Source organism: Cuculus canorus, chromosome 1, assembly GCF_017976375.1.
Source record: "Cuculus canorus isolate bCucCan1 chromosome 1, bCucCan1.pri, whole genome shotgun sequence".
In the NCBI taxonomy this organism is placed as follows: Eukaryota; Metazoa; Chordata; class Aves; order Cuculiformes; family Cuculidae; genus Cuculus; species Cuculus canorus.
In genome coordinates this window covers 176,070,614-176,093,492 of record NC_071401.1, presented here as the reverse complement: position 1 = coordinate 176,093,492, position 22,879 = coordinate 176,070,614, and the positions used below count along the sequence as shown (strand labels likewise).

The window sequence follows — 22,879 nt, the reverse complement described above, 5'->3', positions numbered from 1 at the left end:
ACATCTACCCTTCTTCTAAAATCCTCCAGGGACAGCCACTCAGCTACTTCTCTGGCCATTCTGTTAACAAGGGTCGAGCTCTCTTCTTCGATGGGTAACCTGCAGAGAGGACCTCCTCTGCCTGTCTGCTCCTCATCCTGAGCTGTGTGTTCCTGAATCCAGTTCCTGAATCCAGCTCCCATCTGCTGGTGAATCCAGCCCAAGCCTGCACTGCAGCATCACTGGTGACCAAGAGTCATGGGGAAATCCATCTTCTATATATATTATTATTTTTTTATTAACAGTATTATTTTCCTTTTTATTATTATATCATTAAAGCTGTTTTAGTTATAGTTTCCAACCCACAAGTCTTTTTCTCTCTCTTATCCCCTTTCCCTCTCCCTATACCAGGGAGGAATCTGGGACTACAACTGCCCCCACCCCCCCATTTAGCTGCCAGACAGAGGCTAAACGAGGAAGACCTGGCAGAGGGTGAGAGCCTTGTCTTGGCACCACCACTGACATCTCACCCTTGGGTTTCCCTCTCCTTTCCTCCCCCACCGGATCCACAGCATCCCTGAGCTGTTTCAGAGGGCTTGATCGAGTCCCGAGAGCGATGTTTGCCAGCTGAGTTTCTAACCACATGCTGCACTGCCACCAGGGCTCACTCTCTGGGAAGTTTTTCAATGGTCCTTGATTCAGCTGACTGGGAATTTTTCAACAAAACTTATTTCTTGTCAGAAAAAAAATACCAGTTCATCAAAATGGAAACCTTAGGCAGAAATCTGTCCGTGGAAGTAGACTGCGAGAAATGGGACAAAGGCAAAAAGACATTTTTTTCCCCCTTGAGAAGGTGGAATTTCTGCTGAAGTCCCATGAGACAGGCAGCCCCGGCTCCCCACACAGCACCCTCACCTGCAACAACCATCAACTCCCCACTGTCCACTTCATTTGGAAGAGGCGCAGGCTGAGGTTAAATCCCCCTAACAAGAATCCAAAACAGTTGGGTTTTTTTTCCTACAGCTGGAAAAATAGTGAATGCTGCTGCTTGATTAGTCTTCTGTTTTGCTAGTGAGTTAAGTGGTCCCCAATGGGTCGAGGAGAGGCAGAGCGGATCAGAGGAATGAGGCACTCTGGGGACCAAAACCTCTCAGGTGCAAAGGCAGCCCCACGCTGCCGGCACCAGTCTCCTCGCAATGCCTCATCCAAAGCCTTTGCTGAATCCTACAGCGGCCCCGGTGCCTCACACAGCCTCTGCTAGTCTTTGAAACGCCAGCAAAAACAAAAATAAGAATAAAGAGTGGATAACCCCACTTTATTTTCAGGGCTAGCTGAGAGCACATGCACTTGCTGCAGGCTGTCCTGGAGCAGAAGCAGCCTCTCCTCTGCCCTTGGATCTGACTCCACTTACCAGGAGGCACTGTTTGAATTTAGTTGTGGAAAAGTCCCCTCCAGCATCCAAGTAACCACTTGCACATAACACACAAGTGTAGAACATATGGCTCACACCTGTGTAATAATGAATAAGAAGATTTTAAAAGGACTTACTATAAGCTGTGTGACTCACTCAGAGCTGGGCAATACCGTCTTTTTCCGAACTGAAAACCAGAAGCTGATGGGAAACTTGGTTGTTCTCTCACACTTTAGTGATCTATTTCTTAAAAAACGTGTCTCCAGGACTAGTAATGCTAATTTAATGGGCTGTTTCCCCCGATATCTACTGTTAACTAAATAAATGCAATTCATTTTACCTGTCTGATGGATTAGGAGACCAATTCCTCCTCACGGTAAGGAAAGGTTTGTAAGTCACACACAACTCTGCCCTTCATCTAAAGGTGCAGTATGGAGTTCACTGCACTTTCGAATGACAGGACAAACAGGAGTGAGGCAGCAAGTGAATTATTTTTCCTCATTTATCTGTCATGCTTCTGATTTTAGATTTGGTTCCTTTTTAGTGAATTTAGCCCTCCCCAAACTCTCAATCCTTCCTCCTTTTAGCTCAAGTGAAAAGCAGTTTTAATAAAGTTCAGAATCACCCATATGTCAGAGGCAAACCTGCTGTCAACCATCAGTGCATTCCCAAATGACAGCCGGGCAGGTCCTGCTGGTGGCTGTTCCTCAGAGGGACATGAGGAGCAGCCCTTCCACCCACAGCCCCCACACTACTAGAGTAAACACGGCTGCCTGCCCACTTTTCAGCAGTCCAGCCCTGACTCCCACCAAGCTACAGGTCTCAGAGTTGCCAATATAAGCATTCACAAAAGCAATAATGAAGTTATTTAAGCAGCTTATTTCTGCCCCCGGGGTTAGACACCATTATGATGTGACCTAACATAGGGTCTATTTCTAAAATGTAGCCTGTGTTGAAAATGGGCTGCAAAATAATGCTGTGAAGTAGTGAAGGTATTAAAGATAAATAGTTATTAGCAACAGTCTTTCAGCTGAGTACTGAACTGTATGGAATGGAATAAAGATGATGGCATTTTACAACGGAGGCAGCACATGTTACGTTATAAATTTCAGCATGCTGCCAAACTACATGAGTTAGGTTGAATTATTTTTCCTGTATTTGAACTTATCAGCAGTTCCCTCTTTCTTTAAACAGGACATTCTCCATGCAAAATCATTAAAAGCCTATTAACATGAAAAGGAACCCCACTTTGAATGTTAATAACATACAAGCATGTTGAATTGTTACATTTGCCTTCCTTCTTTTGTTTTGGCCAGACACAATTCTAGAGATTGACTGATATGGCAGGAGGGGGTAAATAGCCACCTCTCCTCCCTTGCAGCAATGCAGGGCAGTTTTCTAATGCCATTATAAAAAATATTTGCTATATATCTCTACAGATTAGGCTTTGCATTTATGTTCTGAAGAGTGGTGCAGGAATCTTTCAAGTAGGCAAAACCTCACAAGATATGAAGACAATTATGCCACGTTCTCTACTATTTTCCTGCTGAAAACCTCTTGAGAAAATTTTGTTCAGTCTAAAAGCAAATTATTTTAACTCTAGAAAAGAACAAATATGCAAGATATCAGCTCAATAATTGTGAGCCAGTTAGGATGCAAAAACTTGAATATGCTGAATTATAGCTTTTAAAAAAAATACAACATGCAAACAGTAAATTGCAGAAGTTAACCTGAAAAAATATTGCAATTGTTGCATGACAACTATTACTTCTACACTTGACTTTGCAAACGATCTTTCTCTTCTTCACATATGTTAAAATCAAAAAAAAAAAACTGCATAACTTAGGGCCTAAATAAGCATTCATCACCCAGTCATCAGAAAACTCTTCCAGTGTGCTTTCAGTTACACAAACCTGCTATTTTTGTCTGGGTGTTAGGAAGGCAATTCCTTTACATAGTCTTCTAGTCTACTACTATTTCTGTCCACATGTTCGCTCAATTTTCACAAAAGCATCCCAAATCCACCCAGCCCCCAGTAAACTGAGATTTGTCCAACTGCCTAAATTCCTTAGATAAACTCACATAAGTCAGGTTAGCATGTACAAAGGCCTTGAGAATGCAGAGGAGCCGCCAGAGAGGGCTATCAGATAAAGCATCCCAGCATCTACTTGGCAGCTGCCACCTATCCTCAAATCCCCCTCCCCAACTACTCTACAAACCGTTCCAAGTGAAAATACATCAACTGGGTCAGAAAAACGAGATGAAAAACAGAATAGAAATGTAGGAAAAAAAATATTGTAAAAGGCATTTAAAAGATAATGAAAGGAAATATATCCTCAGAGTGCATCTCATTCAGCTCCGGCTGCTTTGCTTTCAGTTTGGGGTGTGCTCCAGTTTTCACAGGGAAATCACCTGCAGCCTCAGCGTCGCTGGAGTCAGGCTGAGGCAGCTGGGGGAATCCCTACAGCCAAGCCTTTTAATTTTAAAAGTAAAGACTCTCAGCAGGAGGAAAAAAGGGAGTCCCTTCCATGCCTACAATCTGTTCTTTTCTGGGAGGAGGCTGTTGATTTCTTCTTGGAAGTGATAAGCATTGGAAAGCTCTGTGTCTAGGGCTCTACACTACATATCGGAGATAAAAATAATTTTGAAAACCTAATCAGAGAAGGCTGTATATCATCAGCGAGGCAGTGCAGAGGCTGGTCTGGCTGGTTATTTCTTCCCGTGAATGCTTACAAATTTGAGTGTGCTTCTAAAATAAAAGGTACTTCGAAACACAGGAGATTTAAGAATAGAACTCCCATTAGTGTTAACAAGAATGATCAGTGTAAATCCCTTCCTACTAAGAGAAGAATCAACTCCTGGAATTCAAAGACACTCTAAAGAAGAAAGAGAAGTTATGAAGAAAAGCTCCAGAGACTCAGACCTCTCAACACAAATCACAGCTGGCTGGGAGCAGGGATCCACCACTGATCTCCAAGCTCAGTAACTGGAAGCATGTCCAGATGTTCCGGCATCTGCTTGGCCCTTCCCATTTCACAGATGATGGCATTTCTCCCTGTAGCCAGGGCTGAGGGTGTTTGCTAGGGAAAAAGAGAACAGAGGGAGCCTCCACCCAGCCAAGGCAGGGGAGATGCATTCTTAGCATTTCTGGAGCTTCCTGGGTAGGAGAGCCTCGTGTGCTCTGAGCAAACCACTGAGCAAAAGGCAAGGAGGTGGCACTCGCCGTCCCTGCTGCTGCTGAAGCTGTGCAGCAAAAAAAAATGAAAAATTCATAGAATGAAGTACACTGACATGAAATTGAATTTACTGAGAAAGTACAGCACTATCATTGACTAATTAGGAAACTCATTTGAGTGAGTCCTCAGAGACTGTTATGATGGTTGTTTCCTATGAAATACAGGGGCACGAAGTGGCATGTTTTTAGGACTCAGTCTCGTGACATCTCACCATCACTCAGAGTTACCTAACACCAACTGAACCATGGTAACTCATTACACATTTCTGCTGCCAGTCTACTGTAAATGTGTTAGAAATTGCATTCGCCCTGACCCACTTTTATCACTGTGAGATACTGCTTTCCACACTGACCACAAAGTACGTATACGTGCTAAGTCGACTCTCACAGCTCAGACGATGCAGGATAATGGCTTGACTCAGGCAGCCAACTCCCGAGTGGGGCTGAAGCTTCAGACACCTCAGCCTTGCCTTTCTCTGAGAAGAGAGTTCACTGCCTGTCTCTGTGCATCCCGTCTCCCACCTAGGGAACTGTGCACCCCTGCAGGCACAGCCAAGCATCTTCCCATACGCTGGTGGAGGCTTTTTGTAAGTCAGAGGCAATTAAGAGAAATTAACTTATTAACTCAGCAGTGAAAGCAGAGGAGGGCAGGTCTCCCGTTTCCCAGCTGAGTGTTATAACCCCATAGCATGAAACAAGGCCTAGACATAAAAGAGCAAGTGAGTCCAAACTTCATTCTTGGAAAGCAAGCAGCATCATCTGAATAAAAGCAACTCACTTATAATATTGAAACACTGACACAGAAATAATAATGTAGACCTCTGCTAGCCCAGGTGGGTGCCCCAGCCAGCAGGTAGAGTCAGCCTGCTCTGGGCAGTGTGTGCTCCTTTGGGACTGATGCATATTTTAAGCAGGGATACTGGGCTAGTTGCAGTTGGGAAAGCTGCATGGCACAATATCTTATCACCTACCTGCTTATCCAAGTGGTTGTAGAAGACAGATACATGTATATAAAAGAGTTTAGATTATCTCAAGCAGAAAACAAACACAGCCCCAAACACTGAGCTGTGTGTCTTACTAAAAGCAGCACCAGTAATCACTCACTCCAATTTCAATCAGCCAGTTTAGTTCCCCATCAGCAGATAATTATTCCTGGGTTTTGTCATGTTAGGTTTTTGCCTGCATGGGAGTCACATCACCTCAACAGAGCCCCAGGCAAACACCAGAGGTAGGTAGGAGGTGGAGGTGGGAACAGCAAGGTGCAAAGCACTCCGTCGTTTAGTGAAAGCGATGAGCTGATAGAAAAGTGAAATACACAGCCTATTTCCATTTATGGCTTTCAAACTTCGATAACTTTGGTGCTACACTAGTCCCTAACAGATCCAAAAAGATATTAGGTGGTCTTCTCAGCCGTAGGAACTACATGTAACTAAGAAAGGATGGAGTTTGAAACAGCACACAGGAGGACCCCTTTTAAAAGCACTGACCCTCACTAAAATGAAATTATTTGCAAAAACTTCTCTTCTACACAACACATAGTGGGGTTTGCGTCAAGGTAGGCTATTGGGGAAGAAATTCATAATTCATAGTTCAGGGTGGCTCTGTGACCCTGGTGCTGGCAGATACAGACCCAGAAGCACAGAAACTGCGGCCACGGTCTATTCCACTCTGCCCATCCCACCTTGACAATAGACAGACAGTCATTATTAGACGTTATGAGATCGCCAGCATTAAGCAGAGGCGGCATAATGTATGTGCCACATTAGGATTCCTCCTAACCCCAGCTCCTGTAAGCTGTTGAAAATGTGCTAATATCCCTGTTAGCAGTAACCAGGGGCAGATTTACTGCAAGAGCTGTGAGGGCCCTTTAATTACCACCAGCCACCAGGGCATCCAGCCTGGCTCACAAGATGGAGAAATCAGTGTGCAGCCTCCCCAAGCGTGCACGGCTTCAACCCAGCTTTACCAGTAACTCTTATAACCCGAGAAAGCCTTGTAACAAAGCACAATCTCTTCAAACATTTATTGTCTGGCTCCATGGTTGTTTGTGTATTATGCGGAAATAATACACTCCTTTTCCTCTGGCTGTGACTTTCTGTGACTACTCCTATTTTCATAAATGGGAACAAGGACAACAGCTGCCCCTATCCTACTTTCCCTATACTGATGGGTTTCAGCCTTTATACCCCGAAAGGCAGAAGAGGCACAGGGCAGACAGCCCGTCTGTGCAGGCAGCGGGCAGGGAGAGGCAAGTAGCAGCACCGTAATTTGATTAAGTTGTCATGGACCTCTAAAGGTCTTTAGAGGATCACAAGGGATGTATGAACAAGTCCTTCTAGACTGTTTATTATTTTGTCTCCTTTTTTATGTCTCCTTTTTATTTGCCTCCTCTTTAAGGGAAACAACTCCAACCTTATCAATCTCCCTTGATATGAGAGTTTTCCCCCGCTCCAAATGCATTTGTCACCCTTCCCTGAACATTTATTAATTCTTTTGTTATTACTTTGAACAAAGATGGATGGAACAGCAGAAGCAGGAGCGGTTCTTCCACCCTCACAACTTGCAAACAGCAGAAAAACAAGTCAAGGCTAGACTGAACTCTGGAGCAGCTCTAGCAAGGTCAGTGGAGTTGCCTCAGGAATGAGTGTACACTTCAGTTAAGTTTCTTGACAATTTCCATTTCCTTAGTATTGCTTAGGCTGTGGAAAGCAACTATTGCTGACAACAGGCTGTCCATAGTGCATGAAAGTGAACTCACATCAAACAGATTTTAGCTGGAAACACGGATACATATAAGCTGTACTGAATATTTTAGCAAAATCATACCTAAACCTGTCTGCACAGAACTGCAACACCTGACCAGAGAAATGATCTGGACTTTTCCTGTTCAGGTCATTGGCAAAAGTAAAGGGTCAAGAAACACACTATCAATTCATTATAGGCCTTTTTTTCCCATGGCTTATGTCATCCAGTGCTGCCTAACAGGATTTAGATCTTCTCATTATCCATTCAGAGTTTTTTCTGTGTTTTTACCTTTACTAAGTCCTTTATTTTCATGCATCAATCAATAAATTAATAATGCTCCACTCAAAATATGCTGCTTTTCACTTCCATTTCAAATTGCATTGTTTTGGCATTATGCTCAAGAGTAAAGAGGAGACCTTGATTTTCTATAACATTTATTATTTTGTGCATCTTCCACTCCATATTTACTCTATTCATACATACATTTTTTCATCTGCTCTCTGAATCAAGCAGCTGTGGTCCTTCCATCTCTCTTTATACAGAAGTATTCCCAGGCTTTTAGACTATTTCTGTTGGTGTGACAAGACTCGGCTTTGTCCAGCTACTCCGTAACATAAAGGAAACGTGATGCAATACAACCAACCTCCTGTTAAGTATAATAATGAGTCTGTGCCTGGGAAAATGGAACAGATCCTCCTACAAGCTATGCTAAAGCACATGGAGGACAAGGAGGTGATTAGTGGCAGCCAGCACGGCTTCACCAGGGACAAGTCCTGTATGACCAACTTGGAGATATGAATTTGATGGGTGGACAGTAAGGTGGATAAGAAACTGTTTGGATGGTCGTATTCAAAGAGTAGTGGTCAATGATTCAAAGTCCAGATGGAGATCCGTGACAAGTGGTGTCCCTCAGGGGTCTTTACTGGGACTGGTGCTGTTCAATATCTTTATCAATGATATTGACAGCAAGATTGAGTGCACCCTCAGCAAGTTTGCAGATGACACCAAGCTGAGTGGTGTAGTTGCTACACCAGAAGGACGGGATGTCATCCAGAGGGATCTGGACAGGCTGGAGAAGTGGGCCTGTGAGAACCTCATGAGGTTCAACAAGGCCATGTGTAAGGTCCTGCACCTGGCTCGGGGCAATCCACTTTTTCAGTACACGACTGGGATGATGTAATTGAAAGCAGCCCTGCAGAGAAGGACTTGGGGGTGCTGGTCAATGAGAAGCTCAACATGAGCCAGCAATGTGCGCTTGCAGCCCAGAAGGCCACTTGTATCCTGGGCTGCATCAAAAGAAGCGTGGCCAGCAGGTCTAGGGAAGTGATTCTGCCCCTTTATTCCTCTCTTGTGAGACCTCATCTGGAGTACTGTGTCCAGTTCTGGAATCCTCAATGTAAGAAGGACATGGAGTTGTTGGAACGGGTCCAGAGAAAGGCTACAAAGATGACCGGAGGGCTGGAGAATCTTCCCTATGAGGACAGGCTGAGAGAGTTGGGGTTGTCCAGCCTGGAGAAGAGAAGGCCTGAAGGAGACCTTATAGCAACCTTCCAGTTGGAAAGCTGGAGAGGGACTATTCATGAAGTGTTGTGGGGATAGGAGCAGAGGGAATGGGTACAAACCGGAGAGGGGTAGATTTAGACTAGACATAAGGAAGAATTTCTTCACCATGAGAGTGGTGAGACATTGGAACAGGTTGCCAAGGGAAGTTGTGGATGCCCCTTCCCTGGAGGTGCTCAAGGCCAGGTTGGATGGGGCCTTGGGCAGCCTGATCTAGTGGGATGTTCCTGTCCATGACAGGGAGGTTGGAACTAGATGATCTCTGAAGTCCCTTCGAACCCAAACTATTCTATGGTTCTGTGATCTTTGTATATGTTCTTGGGCTTCAGTGACTTTCAATCAGGCATACAAATTTGGACCTTATCTTGAGTGGTGCCATCCTTCCTACCACCTTATAGCCCTGGCAGTACTTGACCTAATGCCATGGCAGCTGACAGCAGTTCTTCCAGCTCTTCTCAGCTCCTGGGGCTCTTTTCATCCATCAGTTTAAGGGCATTGTAGGAAAAAAAAGCAATATGGAGACACAATCAGATGAAGGGCACTGAGCTGAGCCACATAACAGGACAGTGCTGGAAAAACTCATCACTGGTCTATCTCACAGCAACACCTTCATGCCCCAGGCCTGCAAGATCTTCCCTCAGGGAGATGTTTTTTACTTGACAGTGCCTATAGTCACTTTCTCCATTAAGGATGCACGGTGCAATATGGTGATTTGTATTCTGAAGACATCTGTAACATCAGTATTGATAGAGAAGTAACCAACAAAAGGCAAAACAGTCTATTGATCTAGACTGTCAAAGATGTCTAGTGATCTGTGAACTGAGCTCTGAAAGGTTTCTGCAATCTTGAATTTCTTCATCAAGAACCAAACCAAAAGGCTGACAGTAGCCCAGTTCCATGAAAGTTATCCAGGTTTTATGAACCCCTGCAGATAGCCTTCTGTCCAGCTGTAACCACAGCCACCATGCAAGCCCAGCCCCCCTCTCCTACCTACGCCAGAGTACCCACATCATCCCCCACCATGGGGCAGAGGTGAGCTGGGCTTGCCAGTTGACCTTCTTCTCTACTGAGGCAGAGAGCAAAGGGCTGCACAGACACAACCTGTTGTCTCCCAGCTGGACTTTACTGAATAAGAGCACGTCACAGACCTCTGTAAGATTTGCACTCATGGCCAGCCAAAGGGATATTCATGAATTCTAGCTTTAAAACCCATTCCATTTAAAAAAATGCTGTCCCCTTGAGATTTTGCTCAGTACTTGCAAACCTGCCAAGTTTTTTAACATATAAATAGGAGCATTTAGTAAGAAAACAGGGACATGATTCTAACTCTATCGAAATACATCTGATTGAAAGAGCTTTTAGGAGAAAAAACATTGAAAAGATTCACTTCTTTTAAAGAATGGTTAAAACCCATCTTTCATTACAGCAAGACCTAGGAGGAATGGCTTTGATCCTTCAATATTATTGAAGCAGAAGCAGTTAATACCTGCTTCTGGAGTAACACCATTAGCTTTTGTACAGAATTCTTTAAATGACTTCTAGGGCTATTAAAGTAAATTGTAAAACACCACTGCATTTACCTAATCAGAATTTCCCCAGCAGATCAGTCTGCAAAAAGGCTTTAGATGCTGCAATATTGAGTGCTGCAATTCTGAACATCTGGCACTTTTGACTGCCTTCAACCGACTAACTTCATGAACCTTAGCCAGGAAAAAAACCTCTTGCTAGGCTCCTCTGAAGTCAACGGAGAACTCCAGACAATAATTTAGGCTGACTGTTACACAGAATGAATGCAAGATCTTAGCCCCCACAGGAACAACCAGCCTTGGGTTATGTACCTAGTCTCACTGCTGAACATGTGGAGACATCCACATGCCTCTGAATGCGATCTAGCAAAGCCACCAGAAGGAGTGGGGAACCCTCTCACCTAGCTGGCACTAGGGGTCTGGCAATGAAAGTCTCTCCTCTTCCAGCACCAGGAAGCGGCTGATGCAACCTTCTCACTTTCTAGGAGCAGTGAGGACACTCATCCAGGTCTGTAGGAGCCTCTCTTCTCTGTCCAAGGAAATTTTAACCTAGATCTCATTGTGGCCACCAGCAAATAGCTGGATGGTGCTCTCCCAGATAGTCCCTGTAAATTTGTCTAGCTCTTGTGAAGTAATTAATATCTGTTGAGCTAATAAGCCATAAAACTACTCTTTAGCCACTTGGAGCAGGAATGGAAGAGGACTGCATACTGGTTTCTGCTCTCATGATTCTTCAATGATTTGATATGAAAAAATAATTGGAGAAGAAATCAAAACCTTGATCTGATTGAAGATATGATGATGTTTAGTGGATATCTGAGAATAACTAGTTACTCTCAGCAATAAGGCAGTGTTGGTCATGTTCCCAACATATCATTCAAGAAATTAAGGATATTACTGGCAGATATGTAGGTGTCTAGAGACTTAAGATCCTGCCAGGGTCAGCTAGCAGTGAAAACACGATTTAATGTTTTTAAGTTATGGTCTGTCATCCCCATGTGCAGGTAGGATATGTTAGAGATAATACTACTTCCAGCTTTCTCTACAATATGAATCTTAGGGGAAAGTCCAATGACTGCAAAGAAGGAGAACACCCTAGACTTATTTAATCTTTTTCCCTCTCCCACATGTAGATGGAGGCATACATGTTGCCCAATGCCATTAATAACTCAAAAGTATATAAATAAATATGTGATTTTTGAATGACACAAGGAATAAGCGGACGTGCTATCTACGTACAACTCACCATGGAATATTGGCATAGCATGTCTGCCAAATATGTTAAATAAATAGGGTTTCACCTAGTGGTCTCAGAAATAAAGCTCACAATGAACACACCTGTTTTAAAAACATAAATACTGTACTAGGAGACAAATGGATGCCAGGTATGAGAATACAAACTAAGGTTGTATGTAAGATTGGGAAGAGGCTAGACAAAATAATATGAAGGCCGTCACTAATGAGAATAGCAAATAATGTATTTTAAGCAAGGAAGCAGCCCAAGGAAAACAAAACATCAACATAAAACAATGAAAAAAATGGGCAGGATAAAAAGAAAAATCAAAAACACAGAAACCACAAAAATTGTAGGAAAGAAGAAGCGCCATAAAGATCATTAGCTGACAAAAGAAGTCCCTGAAAAGCATTTTCATACATTTGTACACCATAAAAGAACAGTCTTCTGTCCATTTACATGTACTGTGGGTTTTTTTTCTGATTGCAGAGCACTACAAAATGCTTTTGTGCAATATATTCTTTACTTTATAAAGCTCTGATAGGAACTATACACACACTTAATATGTATGGAAACATATTTTATAATAGGATAACTCATTCCTTAACTTCACTGTGAAAAAGAAAATGATCGGATTTTCAATAATGAAGAGGAGAATCAGATTCAGGTTAATGAGAACATTTGTCTGATTAACCTTTTCTACAGTCAATGGCTGGTAATGGTCCATCAGTCATCCATGCCCAAATAGAGTTGCCAAATTAATTCAGTCCATGCCTAAGCATGTATTTATAGAAACAATCATAAGTCACTAAATAAAATCTGGAGTCACATGTTAGTCAATGACCACCAGGGAAACTATGCTTAGAGCAGTGAGAAGGTGTCTGGATAATTAATAAACATGTGCTCTGATGGAAGATGGGATAGAGTTTGAGAAGCCAAGATGAGGAGGTAAGGTAGACTTTATTCCCTCTGTTAACACTGTGGTTAAACTGTCCCCATAGTACAGTATGGGGAATTTCCCTTTTCCACTGCCTTTTCCGTATCTCTTATAGAGATAAATACACGTGTTCTTTTTTTGAAGATACCAAGTAAGTACCTGAAATGTTACTAAACCTTTAAAAAATAAAACTGAAACCATGATGTGGAGACAGAACCCAGGCGTTGGTCGACAGTTTCTCTCAGATACTCAAAGGGGTCATTTTGGGAAAAGATGTGTGAAAGACGCGATAAGGCGTGCTTGATGCCATGTATCAGGCACCAGCTGCCAGAAGTGGAGAACTGTTCCTGTGGGTGGGTTACTCTGTAATAATGTCATAGGATTTATTGAAAATTTCTTTCTTTGAAAATTATGGTGCTGGCCACTGTACGGAAATGGATACGGAGTCATCAAACTACTGGTCTGTTAAAATACGGCAACTAACTCTTCTGTTCCTGTAATATTTAATAGAGCAAGGACAACAAATCATTGCCAGTAACATACTGGATAATTGTTGGGATTTCTCTTTATAAACCATCACAGAAAAAAGTCCAGACTTTCAAATACGTCTGCTACTCCAAATTTGTTGTCATTCCCGCTATAAAACCTTCCAGAGATCAGAGATTTTATTAAGATAAAAAATTTGAGAGTGTGGACTGAAATAGTAAGCTATATACTGTTTCAGGATTCAGACAGGCTTATATCTGCAAATAAATATCAAAGTACAAATTGAAAGCGTTAAGTATTAGAAATGAATATGTGATGAAAAACTAACTTTTGAAACAAAGAATATAAGCAATGCCAATGCAAACTTGCAAAATATCAAGTGCTTATAAAACCAAATCATAGTACGTGTTGAATTTCAGGTACCAGATGTTCATTACTGAGACTTTTTTTGCCAAATTTTGCCTTTTCCATAAGCACAGCCAAAGGACAGACTCTGCCTCTTCCCCTGTATTGCTGTGCCCCGTAAGGGCAAAATTTGGCCTTCAGTTTCAGGGGCACACCTACCTCACCCATAGCCCCACGGGTCAACCAGCTGTAGTGAGCGAAGCATGTGGCCAGCAACTTGGTTCTTCAGCATCACTCTCTTAATTATGTTTTGCTAATTATGTTATTGACTTTCCTCTGAAGAAGTTCCTCTCTTGTGAAAACAACATTAACTCAAATAATGTAAAAATGGCAGGTGTTTCTTCCTTTTTTTTAAGAGAACAGAGAGTGTGCGAGGAGTGGCACAGAAAGGAAGAGTACCAGGGCACAAATATTTGTGCTGCCTACATTTGGTCCTCTTAGACTAGTGGAAATTATTCCTGTTCTTATTACTGAAAGTATAGGATGTGAGCAGAAATGGGTGAACTATCTCTTCAACAAAATAGTCAGAAAATAATATGTGCCTAATGAAGGCCATTGCTTCACTTAATCTAATCTGCTATGAATGGAATATCATTCTTTTACAACAAAAATCATTAGGGGGCAGATAAGAATATGTTCTGTTAAGCAAAAGGCAAAACTGTAAGGAGGCAGGTCAGAAAAACATTTTGATAGGCTTCTGGATAAAGGAAGCTTGCAGCTTGCCAGGTAATCAACGAGGCCCATAGAAAAAGAAAAGCTAAGTGGACTTGGTAACCAAGAAGGAAGGTCTCAGAGAGATTCCCATTGCATGGGCTCTCCTAGTGAGAAAAAAATAGGACTGACTCAAATGTAGTAGGGGAAGATTTATGACACATCTATAAAATTGGTAATAATGAATCAACAGAACAGTATCGTATTTCCCTGGGATTGTAAGAGAACTGCGAACTGCAGTGCACGACCCACCACTTATATGGTGCTACAGAAATAAAAAGGTAGATCTAGTGATCCCAGTTTTGAAAAAGAAAATTAAGAAAGGTCCAGAGATCTACAGATCTGTAATTCTGACTTGGAAACACTGACCTATGAAAACTATGATAAAGCATCAAACTAAGAGACACTGGGCAAACATGACACAGTTGGAAAAAAATACTATGACTTCTGTAGGAAGAAAATCCTACCTCATAAATCCGTTGAGCTCCTTGGAAAGAGTCAACGAGAGCACAGACTGCAGTGGTGTTCTCGATATAGCATACTTGTGTTTCCAAAAAGATTTTTACAAGGTGCCTCTCAAAAGGTTTTAAAATAAGTAAACGTCTCATAGTCAAAAAGAAAGGGTAGGAACAAAAGGTCACCTTTTTTTCAAAAAAGAGAGGTGTCCAGAGGAGACTCACCAGCATCTATGAAGCTGTGTGCTCCCTTTACCCATAAATCATCTGAGAAAAGTGAACAGCAAGCACAGCACAGTTTGTGGATGATATGAAACAGTTTAGGGCTATATAACCAAAGCTGACTGCGATGCGACAGAGCCAGCTCACAGTACAACACGTGGAATTCATCTTACCTAACCATGGACATCTACAACATTGCTGTTAAAATAAAACGAGAGTCAGATAAGGCTCTTTCCGTACTCATTGGAGAGAAACAGGCACTTTTAAGGCTTGATTCCCTTGGTCTGTTTGGGCTATATACATTAGAATAGGAGGAATCACAGCTCTAGAGATGCCTCTTTGTTTCTGCTGCCTACAACAGGAGGACACAGTGGCTGGCACAGATACCGTTCATCTACATCCAGTCTGATGAACACCCTCTGAGTATTCAGGCAGTAAAATAACTGACAAAATTCAATATCAATAAATGTAAAGTAATGAATAAGGAAAACAACCTTAACTAGGCATATAACTTAATGGATTTTAAATTGGCTATTACCATTCAGAAAAGAGAACAAGGAGTCACTGCTAGTAGGTCTGCAGGAAGCTGTTCACTGTTAACAGCAGTCGGTTCACTGTTAACAGCAGTCAAACACACATGGCTTTGTCATGTGTCAGAGATCTGGGGATTCCAAGTGCATAATAACACAAGTACAGTTTAGGACAGGTCAGACAGGAGCTTTATTAACAATGATCACAAGGAGAAAACATTTGGACAGCATCACCCTCTATGTTCCCTTGCACTCTGCCGAGTGATTGCAGAGAAACAGCCCATAGACTGTGTCAGTATGAAGGAAAGGAATAAAAAACAAGCCAGAAATGAAATTATGGCATTGTGTAGATGGTGTGAATTCACCCTGTCTTACTGATGACAGTTCAGCTCCCATCATTTGAAAAATCAGTGTAGAAATGGTGCAGGTGTAGGAGAGAGGGGGATGGTCCAAACGTTGGAACACTTTCCAAATGGGGAAAAATAAATCATTGGGACTCATTGTACAGAAAAGACACTTCTAAGGTCAGTAAAATCAGGAGTGGTGTGGTGAGGATAAATGGGACTTGCTTATTCACTCTTCGTTGTAATCCTACCAACATAAATGTTCAAAGAAAAATTGTCTCAGAACTGGCTTGTCCTCGAAGGTATGTTCACAACAGCATCAGTCTGAATCTAAAGTTGTGAAAGCTGTGAAACACCCTACTGCACTGCATCCAGCTCCCAGGAGATGGCGTGTGGGTGGGAACAGCAGAAGGAAAATGTTCAGAGGTCACCTATGGGGGAAACTAGACACGAGAGAACAACCCAAAAGTAAAAAAGAACGGCCATCACACACCCTGCCACGAACAGCTGGGAAGGCAGGAGACTAGGGATGTGCAGAGTGAAGCACTTGGAGAGCTGCGAGAAACATAGACCTTGGAGAAACCCTGTGCGTAACGGAAGGTAAGTCAAATAACCATGTGGTTTCTTAAATCTAAATCCTTTAGCAGCGTAGTGTCTAAGTAGAAAGACAGAACGCTTGCTGGCTGTCAGCTGTGAATCCCAGGGAAGCATGTTCCCTTGCTGTAGGTAGATTATCCAGAGCTGCCTCTAGCACAAGGCCAATGAGTAATTGTCTGGGGTGTCATTTAAGGGACAAACTCTAAAAGGGTCCTAACAACGCACAATGAAACAAAACTGTGGCAGAGGGTAGGGAACACCGAAACGCTGGTAGATCTGACAGACTGATTAGAACTGTGATCCTTCCGCAGCAAGTGACTTCAGAAAAAAACGTGCAAAACTAGATTGTATTTGATATATAGCATGCATTATATAAATACATAATATAAGAATTTGGGAAAATTTCTAAGCCGCTGATTAAAGATCGACTCTTAAGAACTGCCAAAACTGCAAATCCAATAGCACAAAGCAAAAAATGGTGAATTAGCAGTTTCTGTGCTGGACACCTTCCAAATGCAGATAAGACTATGAAAAATGGCAGAAGAAAAATTAAAGAAAAGTACATATCTTTGTCCGTGACCTTCACAATAGGTACACAACAGCTCCATGAAAGAAAGAAAGCAGATGTGTTTTCAGCTGTTACAGCTGCTTAGAAATGCATCAGATTATCTTCTGTCCTGCATGAAAGGAAATAAGAGAGCTGACTCAATAATTGCCAGACCAGTACTAATATGGGGTTAAACAGAGTGTTTAAACTACAGCCTTTGCAGAGTTTGGAGAAATGCAGAGGTAATCCTTGCTGGAAAGAGGTACAAGCTCAATTTTCCTCATGAAACCTTGCAACAATACTTGTTCCCGGGGCAGGAGCAGCAGTGGAGGCTGGGCAGGGGGAAAGCGGTGGCTCTGCTTCACCGTGGATCCCACCATGCCAGGGCTGGCACTGAAATGTTCAGCACATAGGCAGGAACATGCCCAGCCCGTCCATGGGGATACAGCACAAAGTCTCTAAGTTGTGGGGTTTGGGCTTTGCTTTTTTTCTGTTGCCTTTCCCTTGTTCAAAAACTCGTGCTGGATGATCTAAATCTTTGTGGTTAACAGTTTATTTAATAAAATATTGGGTTTTTTTCCTCATGTTTTAGGAAATAGGATCTTCAAGCACTTTGATGAAGTACTATAGTTTCCTCAAGCTCTTTCCAAGGTCAAATTGAAAGTCTAAATGCTAAACTAAATATTTCCTATTAAATTATATTCACGTTTCCTACAAGTCCTGTAAAAATAAAGCATGCCCATCAAGATCGCCAATGAACAAGAACACCACAACTTCTTTCTCAGAGGTAAAGGTCCATCTACAGCTACACATGATAAAATGGCTAAGAAAATATCCTCACAAAGAAACAGAGGAACAAAGCAATAAAATCTGCAATAGTTACTTGCCGGCTAAAACTAAACAAAGTGGAAACTAAACGGTATGAATATCTTGAAGAAACAAAAAGTAGCACATGTAATTTGGATAGTATCAAGTAGGTGCAATAAGATAATATATAAAAGAAGTGTGCACATTATTTACTTCTAACAAATGATTTATAAACTTCGTATTAGCATTGAAGATATGCTATGAACTAAGCTATATAAATTTGATTTCTTTCTCTAAAAAGAATTCTGGAAACAGAAAGCATCAATATTTTTAATGATAAATGAAAATAAGAATATCTGTATGGTTCTGAAACATAACTGAATTTTACGTGATGTTGTAATACAAATATGGAAGAATGATCGGTAAAGAGAAATTTTTTCAAAATACCCATGGTGTTCCTATTGTTATTCATTATAATGGAGTTAAAATAGAGCCATATTAAAGGGTAACGGTACATTTTGTTGATGACACCTAGGAGTTGCAACTCGGAACTGATAAATCCTGAAATAAAGTGTCATAATCTGAAATATTGCCCGTAGAAGGCACTTTAAATGTTTGTCATATTCTTCCATTTGTAAGTTTGCAATTTAATGTTTCAAATAAAAATTTATTTGAAATCTGATTCAACTTTCTTTTGCCATATGAGTTACTTGAAATAAAAAGGGAAAAAATGCTGAAAAATTACTGAGTATTTTATACCATCTTAACACTTTCTATGGAGTATCAAAGAGACTGAATATATGCTGAATCCCTTCTGAACTGAGATTTTCAGTTTGCCCAGTAAAAAGCATTTGGTTGCATAGCAGCTTTAATCAGCTTTAAATTTCTGGCACTGAATTAGGAGTAAATGGGCTCTCGGTTAGAAGAGCCTGTGATTTTCAGCCACCTTTAAACTTTGTTTAAATTTTAGATAAACATGGGGTTGGTGCACTGAAATGAAATAATTTACAAGTTTAGTCTCACTCTAATGCCAGCTTAAATCAGCTGAAGGATATTGTCCAGAACACGCACAGAAACCTCATGCAGATTGCCTGTCTGCAAATTTTCAGTATACTCTGTAAGGGATTATGTTGGAAAAAGTCATAGGTAAATATTCTTATCTCCTGTATGTCATCTGCACTGGCAAAACTAACGCTTTCTGGTTTTCTCTTTTTAACTTTACGCAACTAATGCTTGAAGTTATTAGGAGACAAGTCTGGATAGATAAGAGGAAAAGGTCTAGCACAATATTGTACTAAAGTAAACTAAAATAAATGTGCTAAATAGCTAAACCAAAGGAAAGTGAAAAGTCTTCAAAATGTTGACACTGTTGCCAACTGAAATACTCATCAAGTTTGGTAAGTACCTTGGAGGTACTCCTCCCTGTGGTGCACTACAGCAATGGAGATGTTAGAAAACAAGCAGTTTTATTTGTGGAAGAGAAAATGTGTTTTTTTGCTTTACTACACTAATTAGAAAAGAGGTTATACAATGTAGGACTCTTCTTTAAACTGAAAATTCAGAGGAACTGAAGAAGCTCCCCATCAGTTCTCTGCATTCACAAGCTACCAATGTGTGTCTGCAGCCAAGACTTATGCTTAAACACAAAAAACAAGAAAAAAGTTAGTTAGACATAAAATAGTGTAAAAGGAAACTTCTCCGGATCTTCCAATGCCTAAACTAAAACCAAACACTGCCAAGGAAAGAATCAATATTTTTGCCTTGGTTTTCTTTCTTATTTTAATCTTGATCACCATTACTGGCCACTATAAGGAAAAGACATTGTCCTGTCCCAGCTATATGTAGAATAACATTCTTCATTGGTGGGGTTTGTGTTTACAGGGGAGAGGATGGCTCTGAAGTGAATGGCCAGAAGTTACTGCCAAAGTAAGTAGTCTCCTAAGAATTAAAATTATTAGTGGGCTTGGTTTGCTAGTTAAAGGGTAAAATGCAGCTTGACCAGTTCTTCCATAAGGGAGAAAAATGGAAAAGAGCTGCTCTGCGCATACTGAATAGTAAAGCCTCACACATCAGTACAGGGAGTTGTGGGGGCAGTTGGTCCATGATGTGCTGCCTCATCACACCGCTCATCTGCTGCATACTGAAGCTCTGTCATCACATCAAAGAATAATATTCTGGGACTGATTTGTAAGACTATTGCTCCTAAAGTCACCAAAGCCAAGGCAAAAATGCCCAAAATCCCACTGACTGCACCGGAGGTAATATTTTAAGATAGCCTTATGCTCTGCAGGATCTTTGGCTCAGAGAAAGTGGTGTGTCCTGATGCTGCCATGTCACATGCGGAGGCGAAGGGTGGTGGCATGAAGGGCGCAAACCCAGCTCCTGAGGGTGTGCAGCACCAGGAGAGTGAGCAGAACACCACTCTGGTACGACCCCCACAGCCCAGGAGGGAAATGCCAGCCTGTGCTGTGTTCTGGGCCTCAACATCTCGGCATCTCCATCCTGCCTCTCCCTGGCAATCTCCAATTCCTCCTCCAAAGACTGCCAGCTGAATTCCTGAGCATCAGGGACAATGTCCATGGAGCAGTTGCCTTGACACAGGATGTGGGGAACCCTCTGCATACATAAAAGACTTTGGCGAAGGCCATTCCTGACATCTTCCTCCCACTCCCCAAAGCATCACCAGAGTCCCTCCCATCTTTCCCCTGATGAAACATAGCTGTTGCAAAATGCTAGCTAACCACATTTAGCAAATGGAGATAATCAAATACAAATTAAGCTATACTTATTAAATAAACATAGTTTCCAAAACACAGACTTTGGCTAGAGACTGTGTTTTGCTTAGGAGCCTGCCAGGAGATCTGAGGACTGTTTTGTAAACAATTCTCAAACTGATGTTTGTGGGAGGCACATGGGAAGGGGATAAGAGACAAATGAACATATGAAATGTATCCCAAGGAAAGTTCATCAGGAATGAAAATGCTCAAGAGCTGCTTTGATGGAGATCCATGAGAACTGTGTATGGTCGAAAGAAGGTGAGCAGGGAATTATTGTTAATTATTTCCATTGCTTCCTGTTACACTGGAGCTAGGGGACAGCCTCAAATATATCTTTAAGACAAACAAATGAAAGTGTTTTTCTGACAAAGATACAATTTTACTGTGTAATTTATTGTTACCAAAGTTACAAATTAGCTCTAAAGAAGTTAGATGAGTTTGTAAAGGATAGGATTACCAGGATTGTTTAACAGGATGGTTTAGATGCAATCTGCAGCCACAACAGCCCAAAAGAATGACTGCTGAAGATGAGACAGTGTCCTGCGGTACCAGATGGTGTTCTACACAGGAGCATCCTTCATTTGTATTGTTTCGAATACTTAAACCCTAGGCATCCTATATTGATCATTATTAGATTCAGCATTATGGAACTGAGCCTCAATTTGACCTAATTTGGTTGTTCTTATATTCCAGAACACAATCTATGCATCTTTCAGGGTTCTTTCAATAGCTGAAAACCTCATACAGTAAACTAGTTTAAAATGGGCCATTCCTTCCACGTAATAGTTTACTTTTTTCTTTCTTCCCTTAATACATAAAATGGGCTTCCGGTCAAATTCAGAGATGGCTTGAAATAGAAAGAATGGGTTATTGCTCATATTTTTAACATTTCAGCCTCCGGAAACCTCAATGTTTTGCTCTGGAACAAAGGAAAGCTTCTTAATACAAATACTGGATAGGCCAAGCAAAGTGATACTCCCCAGCATCTGCTATTCGCTGACAAGCAAGAGCCGGTTAGGGTCACGATAGTTGGTGGTTGTAGTGACCATGCAATAGTGGGGCTCAAGATCCTGCAGGAGGCGAGGAAGAAGTGCAGCGCAGTACAGACCCTGGATTCCAGGCTATAACTGCCCAGCCAGCTTCTGCATGGACCTCTTTTCTGGCAAGGCTCAAAGATCCCCATGCCAATTTTTCATGCACAGCACAAACACGTGTTCAAACACAAACCTTGAACGTCTTGGAGGTGTGGTCTGTAGAGATGTAACCCCGTGCTCCTCTCCACCACAGATACACAACCCCACAGTTCTGCCCTGTTCCACTGTGCTAGGTAGCGTTTGACAGAAATACCTGCTTGTGTGCACTGTGTCTTTTGTGCAGGATTAGGAATTCAAGCCAAGCAGAAGAGAAATCTCAAGAAAAAGCGTGTCTTTTGTGCAGGATTAGGAATTGAAGCCAAGAAAAAGCTATCTTCAGAGTGAAGGATGGTGGAAAAATCATTAATAAATGTCATGTCAACAAATATATTTAACTGCAAACTTTGGTTGCATGGGATTCTTCTTGTGCCAGGAGAGGATGAGAAGGAAGATTATTGCAAGATGTTCTAATAAATTTGTGTTGTCTTGAAATTAAAAGATCACTGCTATGGAATTTGATCCCATTGTCTTGGAATCCATGGGGTTCTTGTACATAAGAAAAGCTACTGTACTTTTTCCATATTAAATCTGAATTTATCTAGACTAGCATATAAATAATATTTCAACTCCTCTCAGTTCTTAGTGTCTATAATTTTAGGAGAGAGAGACAGAGAATTCTTATTGGTATCTATATTTTAGTATACCTTCTTCACATCAAGCACATCCCTGTGCTGAAGCCTGCAAAAAGACACTTGTGGACAGCCTGAAGTGCTTTATGACATGAGATACAAACTTGGAAGAGGATCATTTTACAAACATGAATTTACCTGCTGTGGTCCCTTCACCTTTTCCCTACTTGTCCCCTAAGGTCCTGTGTTACAGACAAATGGTGTTTTCTAGTTTATTTGTCTGCTATGGTCTCCTGCTTGTCAGACGGTTGGCTGTGACTTCTCCTACTATGCCTACTGCACCTTGTGGGACCCTCAGGTGGTTTCTCCTTCAAGTACTAGGTAAGATCCATGTCACTTACCTCTTATGCAGAAGTCTACAAAATATAGCATAATTTGTGCTAGAAAGCTCAACATAATTTTAATTATGTTATTTGGTTTGGACTTCCTTTGCAATAACAGCTGGAGAAAGCAACTATCTTGGGGAGAAATTTTAGTTATACAGAAGCCATTAAACCTTATTAGTACACACAAGTTTTGGGGAAATTCTGTGGCACAGGGTAGATCATT

At 41.6% G+C, this 22,879-nt stretch overlaps 1 long non-coding RNA gene across 1 annotated transcript in view; it reads right to left on the bottom strand.

Annotated features, from left to right (window-relative positions):
• Window positions 1-15,598: 15,598 nt before the first annotated feature.
• LOC128850496 (uncharacterized) overlaps window positions 15,599-22,879 on the bottom strand; it is a 57,932-nt gene continuing 50,651 nt past the window's right edge. The window contains exon 6 of the long non-coding RNA XR_008447912.1: window positions 15,599-17,054. This is a non-coding gene — a long non-coding RNA (uncharacterized LOC128850496). The remainder of the gene's footprint in view (window positions 17,055-22,879) is intronic.